The sequence below is a fragment of the Sinocyclocheilus anshuiensis genome, unplaced genomic scaffold (assembly GCF_001515605.1).
Source record: "Sinocyclocheilus anshuiensis isolate Anshui unplaced genomic scaffold, SAMN03320099.WGS_v1.1 scaffold1079, whole genome shotgun sequence".
In the NCBI taxonomy this organism is placed as follows: domain Eukaryota; kingdom Metazoa; phylum Chordata; class Actinopteri; order Cypriniformes; family Cyprinidae; genus Sinocyclocheilus; species Sinocyclocheilus anshuiensis.
The window spans coordinates 354643-361059 of record NW_015548207.1 but is presented as its reverse complement, the minus strand read 5'-3'; the positions used below and the strand labels follow the sequence as shown (position 1 = coordinate 361059).

Genomic DNA, 6417 nt, shown 5'->3' with positions numbered 1-6417 from the left:
TATATTTTTTTATTTGATTTTTTAAAAATATATTAATTTATTTAAAAGAAGTAATTGTCACAATATTTGCATATTGCTTTTCCAGTACACACATGCATTGCAGAGACATTTTGAGAGAGCGCACCATCTGGAAAACATTGCATGCTATTTCAAGAGTCATATTTATATCCAAACAACCACTAAACAACCTAAAAATTACCATGCAATCTAAATATTAAACATCATATAAACATCTGAATGTTGTTCAAGCGGAGGAAGTTTAATGACGTATAAATTGGAGCTACATTTAGACACACACCGAATGGGCATCTTGGTAATCGATCGTTTAAGTTTGTTTTGCAGTCCCTGAAAAAAAGGGGGACATCGGTTCGTTGGGATCCAGTGGACCGTACTAGAGGACGTCTGCACTGGTGACCGAGAGATTTTTTGCTCAAAATGAAAGATTGATTCTTTCAGACTGTGTGTGAGTTTAATCATAGTGGCAACATTGATTCATCAAATTTATGACTGAGTATGACTTTGCAGAAGCCTCTGGAAAAGTTAGGAAGAAATCTCTCGATTTATTCATTTTTTTTCCCCGCTGTGTGTCACACTTTTATGAGTAGCTTTAGAAAGTTATGAAATCCGTTCTTGCAGATTGTCAGCCTGTAGAAATACAAAACGGAAGTAAAATCTCCTGTTCAGTGACTACAAAATTATACCACAATACAAATTACACGGCAGATGTATGAAATCAAATCACCTCCCTGGAGAGATATTAAACAAATCCTAAATTAGCTCATCTTTTACGGCTACAAATCCGGCACAAAGAATACTTCAGCTCTATCTTAGGACTGGGAGAGAGCTTACAAGATCTGCCCTTCCACAGAGGATGCTGGGATTGATTGTTCAGCCTGTGCAGTCAGAGGGTCATGTTGTCTTTTTGCCTGTTATTGATGCTTCTAAAAAGAGGCTCACAAATTGCTCTGTTTATCCTGAGAATTCTGGCCCGGGGTTGAGTCGACCTGTAAAGTCGTTACCATGGCAACATCTCCCTCTGAGCTTGATGAAGGCCTGTCAGCATGGTGAATGATATTTTAACTCTAATGGCTCATATAGTGCAAAGCAGCAGCAAACATCATTTTCTTTCAGTGTACGGCTGACATCTAACTATGAGGCTAAAAAACGTAAAATGCTTTTACGCCCAATGAAAACACTAATAACTATTATAAATATATCTAAGTGTACACAGTTTCTGTTGTGACAGATTTGTAAGTTGTGACCCAAAATTATTTTTGTTTTAGACAAAAAGGTAATGCTAAATGCTAATTGTAACTAACCATATATATAATTGATTATAGTTATTTTCGACATTTGCTGTTGATGTCAAAGCCCATATGCCCAACCTAACCTAACTTCGTTTTTAGAAGAAAGCTAAATTTTCACAAGCGTCAGTCAACATGGAGATGTTGCGTGACATTTCTAATCTGAAAATTTAGCTGTTGTGGTTGTATATATTATAGTATAAAAGTTAATTCTGTAATGCCAATTGCAACGCATAACATTTGTAATGTGATGCATTCGCAAGTACAACTGGAAGCTGCAAGGTTAAAATTTGTAAAGTTAAATAAAATCTTTAAATATTGTTTAGTAAATTAGTGGAAAACCTTATTTTGTGCTTGTATAGATTGTGTATAAAGCCTGTAGTTAAGTCTTTTAAGACAACAGACATACATAATATAATATGGAAGTCAATGGCAACTGTTTGGCGAGTAAATGGTGACAGTTTTCATTTTTGGGTAAACTATTATTTTAATATTGTATTTTTCCACAACCGTCACCTTGGTTACAAAAGCAGCATGTTGTTTTTGTGGTGGACAGCAGCCATTTTGGTGTTTTTTTAGCATTATGACTAAAAAAAGGACAAGGTACATTTGAGAAAGCTAATAAGAATTTTGTTGCACATTTGAATTCTTAAGTTGTTTTGTTGTTGTTTTGTAGGAGCATTGGCACTAGCAATGTGACTATACTTGGATACGGGCTGCTCACGATGGACGCACGCCCCCTGCTGGAGGCCCTGAACAAACAACGATTCGGTGTCATCCTAGTGGATGAATCCCACTACTTGAAATCTCGCAACGCAGCTCGTAGTAAAATATTGGTGCCAATCATTCAGAACGCCAAGCGTGCCATCCTTCTAACTGGCACCCCGGCGCTGGGCAGACCAGAGGAGGTACAGTTTCCTCCAAATCTGTTTGTCATTTGCTTTGATTTATTAAGCCATTTGGTAATATGCAGCATGGTTTTGTTTGAGCTAAACCAGGAGGAGATCTTGTCATTAGCTGACATATTTCCCATCCTCCAGTCATCGCTCATGTCACCCAAAATTGCGTGTACGATAATATAATAAGCTAAAAGTTTTGATAAGTTTCCCCCGTCAATATTACCACTAAGTTATTAAAATCATTTATTTTACTATTGTACTCACTATAAAATTATCCGATTACTACATGGAGTTCTTGTGCGGCACATTAGTTTACATTAGGAATAAACATTTATAGTCATTCTAATTTTTTTTGTAAAGTGACAGCTTGAAATTTGTCACACAGTTACTATCTCGCTGGTCTAATGACTCGCTCATAGCAAAATTAAATTAATCAATCAAACAAGAGATCATTTTCAACGTTGATCCTTTTATACGACGCAGCCTAGTAATTTGACACCAGTGTCGGATATTTTATCTCATTTCATGTGGTTTTGTCCACCTTGTTCTGTTTGCCTCGATATTACGCTGGCGGGGGTGTTTATTTAACCCATTTAACCCATTGACCTCTGTTGAGGCGGACTATCAATGCCAAGGGGTGACGTGAGAAAAAATGTGGGGATTTTAAGTGATTTTAGAGCCACGGCTCCGAATGAGATGGAGGGGAGAGAGAGAGCTCTTTCACAGGTCTCAAAAGCACAACGCTCATCTCTGCTGTTATTACTCTGTCCAGAGGTATGCCAGTAATATTTGTAGTTTCCACAAACACCCTTGTCCTCACACTGTCTCACTCTGTTCCTGTCTCTCGCTCACTCTTTTTGCACAGTCCTTTTCTTTTTTTTACATTGTCTGGGTCTTTGCTTTCATGTCACAATTTGTGACTCTGCAATGCCAGTTTTAGAAATGTAAGAATCAGGCTGCTGTATTCTAGTAGATTTTAATCAGAGTGGATGCATTTAAAGGGATAATTCACCCAAAAAAATAAAAATGAAATGAAAATTAGAAGTTGTTCCAAACCTGTATACATTTCTTTCTTCTGTTGAACACAAAAAAAAGATATTTTGAAGAATGCAGCTAATCAAATGGTTAATAGGCCCCATTGACTTCTATAGTATGGAGAAAAATACTATGGAAGTCAATGGGGACCAACATTCTTCAAAATATGTTCTTTTGTGCTCAGCAGAAGAAAGATTCTTACAAGTTTGGAACAACTTGAGGGTGAGTAAATTATGACAAATCTGGGTGAACTGTAACTTAAATTGAAGGAGTTAAAACTTACAGCAATATACTCCTGTGTACCTGGTTGTCAATTGTTCAAATATTTCTATACATTTCCAGTGAACAAAAAACATGGACAGTGAATTCTGGAAGACTTTGGTCAGGGTGGACGCCATATTTAGTTTGAGGTAAACGAAAATGACTCTTTAACAATGTGTTGTGACGTTGCGTACACAAGTGTCAATTGTTCACTGAAAATGTTTTATTTCCTGACTTCTCTGTAAATCTATTCTTGCAAATCAAGTAGAATTCTGTGTAAATTATCATCTTAAAACCTTCTTATGAGCAGAGCTAATTTCTTCGCAAATCATTCGTAAACCATTCTTACAAGCAGGACGAATTTGTGCAAAATGTTCATAAAATGATTCTTATGAATGACTTTGTTCGCAGACCGAATTTCTCTGCAAATCATTCATAAAACCATTCTTACAAGCAAAACATTTGCGCAAAATGTTTGCAAAACTATTCTTACGAGTAGAACAAATTTCTCAGCAAAATGTTTGCAAGGCCATTCTTATAAGCAGAACAAATTTGTGTAAATTGTTCGTAAAACTTTTCTTGCAAGCAGAACGAGTTTTATTGCAAATTGTTCGCAAAGTCATTCTTAAGAACAGAACTAATCTTTGTGCAAATATTCACAAAACCATTTCGATTATTATGAATTACATTTGTAAATCATTTATGAAATCACTCTCACACACAGAGAGAATGTGCAAACCATCCTAATGAGCAGAACAAATTTCTTTTGAAATTGTTCGTAAAAACCATTCCTACAAGCAGAACGAATTCATGAATAATTTCTCAGAAAATTGTTCACAAAACCACTTATGAGCACTTATTGAGATCCAAGATGGAGCTGCGGATGGCCGCCTCAGTGTGGAGCTCTTCGGTTGTTTTAATGTTTTTGTTAGTTTTTCCTGTCTGTTGTTTTTCAAACACAATAAGTTTTACTAGGGATGAACTGCTGAACATTCAGAATACACTGACAAAGGAGATCAGAGTGGCTAAGAGGAGCTACTCTAAAAAGTTGGGAAACCAGTTTTCAGCAAACGACTCTGCTTCAGTGAGGAGAGGTCTGAAAGACATCACAAACTACAAGACGCCATCCCCCAGCACTGAACTATAAAAACCAATCTTTGTGCAAATCATTCACAAACCATGATGAACATTACAAATTCATATGTAAATCATTAACAAAAAGCCATTACAAGCTAATTGTTTGTGCAAATCATTCTCAAAAAAAAAAAAACATTATGAACAGAATGAATTCCATGTACAAATAATTTGTAAAACCATTCAAATGAGCAGAAGAAATCTGTTCCAAAAAAAAAAAAAAGACCGAACAGACCGAATTTCTGAGTAAATGGTTCATAAAAAACACGTTTTATGTAAAGTGTTACGTTCAGTTCAATATGAATGGTTTTCCAAATGTTAGATATGAAATTAATTCGGCTCGTGTTTTATGAATGAAGCCCATTGAACAGACTGTACTTCCACTCCTCACAGCCTCTGTTTTATTCACGTTTTATTAAATATTGTGTTTACTCCCACTAGTTTTTATAGCAGAGCTACCCGTCAGTGATGGCCAGTTAATTGACCAATACATTATGCAGGAAATACTAAAGGCTTCATTTTGAGGGATGCCACGTTCTGTGCACTCTCACATTGTGAGAGCTGCTATTTTCCTTCTTTAAAACGTTCACCGGACAAAAGCATTACCAAAATGTACATCATTACATACGTAAAGACCTCTCAAGATGACTCTTGTGTGCGTATTAAGGGAGTGTCGATCTCTATTGCTTCTCTAATTCCTCTGAAACATCTATCTGAACTTCTTATGAAAGACACAAGTGTTTTCTTAATTCATCAAGATAACCGCTGTTAAGTTTATACTAACTGAGTGCGTAATGTGCACTGTGAGACTTTCTCTTAGAGGAAGCACATTTGCATTTTATGAACTTAATACCTGATTTAATCAGCAGAGTATTTGTTTTCACCAGCCATAAACAGAAATCTGCTGACCGATTTTCAATAAACTCATGATTTCATAGGCTCAAGGTCAGAACTATAAAAGTGTCCCTCTTTTTAAAGTTATTTGTTGCCATTGGAAGTTTCTAGTGTAAAGTTAGTTTCTGTATATGACATTTATGATGTCACACTGATCGATGCTTTGATCTCTTGAGCTGTCTTTCAGCTCTTCATGCAAATCGATGCTTTGTATCCACGGAGATTTGGAACCTGAAGCGACTTCGCCAAAAAATACTGCAACGGCCACTACAAGTAAAAACCCTTCTAATAGAGAGCCGTACCGTACCACTTTTTTGGTAGCCTTCCGTTGGGGTATCTAGCACAGCAAAGGGTACCAAAAGGGTGGAGCTAAACTCACCGCAGAGCATTGATTGGTTGACTAGAATCATCACTTTTGAGTGATACAAGGGGATAAAGCGTCCTTCACTCATTCCGCTCTGCTGTCCATGAGTGTTGGGTTTATTTACATCAGAGTGTGCAAACACAAAAAAATATAACCGCGTTCCTCCCCTACGAGGTTTCTTTTCTCAACACTCCTCAGCGCTGAAAGCGAACACTCGATGCTGATTGGCTAATTTGTTTTACCAATGGAGGCACGAGAGCTCAGCTCTCCCCTGGCCTCCCCTTACCCTTCTCTATCATTAGCGGTTGTAGTTACATCAGCAGATTCGCCACATTCGCGATAGAAAAGCGGTGTTTTCACATTATGGTATTACAACTGTGAAATTACAAACAAAAAATACACATTCTGAGACATGAACTGAAATGAATTGTGAATTTTATTAACATTAAATCGTCCTCCCATTTTCACCTCAAAATTATGGGGAAGCTGTGCCTCCCCTGCCTCCCCCGACGAGCCGCCACTGATA

General features: G+C 37.0%; 1 pseudogene; it reads left to right on the top strand.

Moving 5' to 3' along the window:
• LOC107653527 (DNA annealing helicase and endonuclease ZRANB3-like) overlaps positions 1-6417 on the top strand; it is a 67936-nt pseudogene that overhangs the window by 18623 nt on the left and 42896 nt on the right.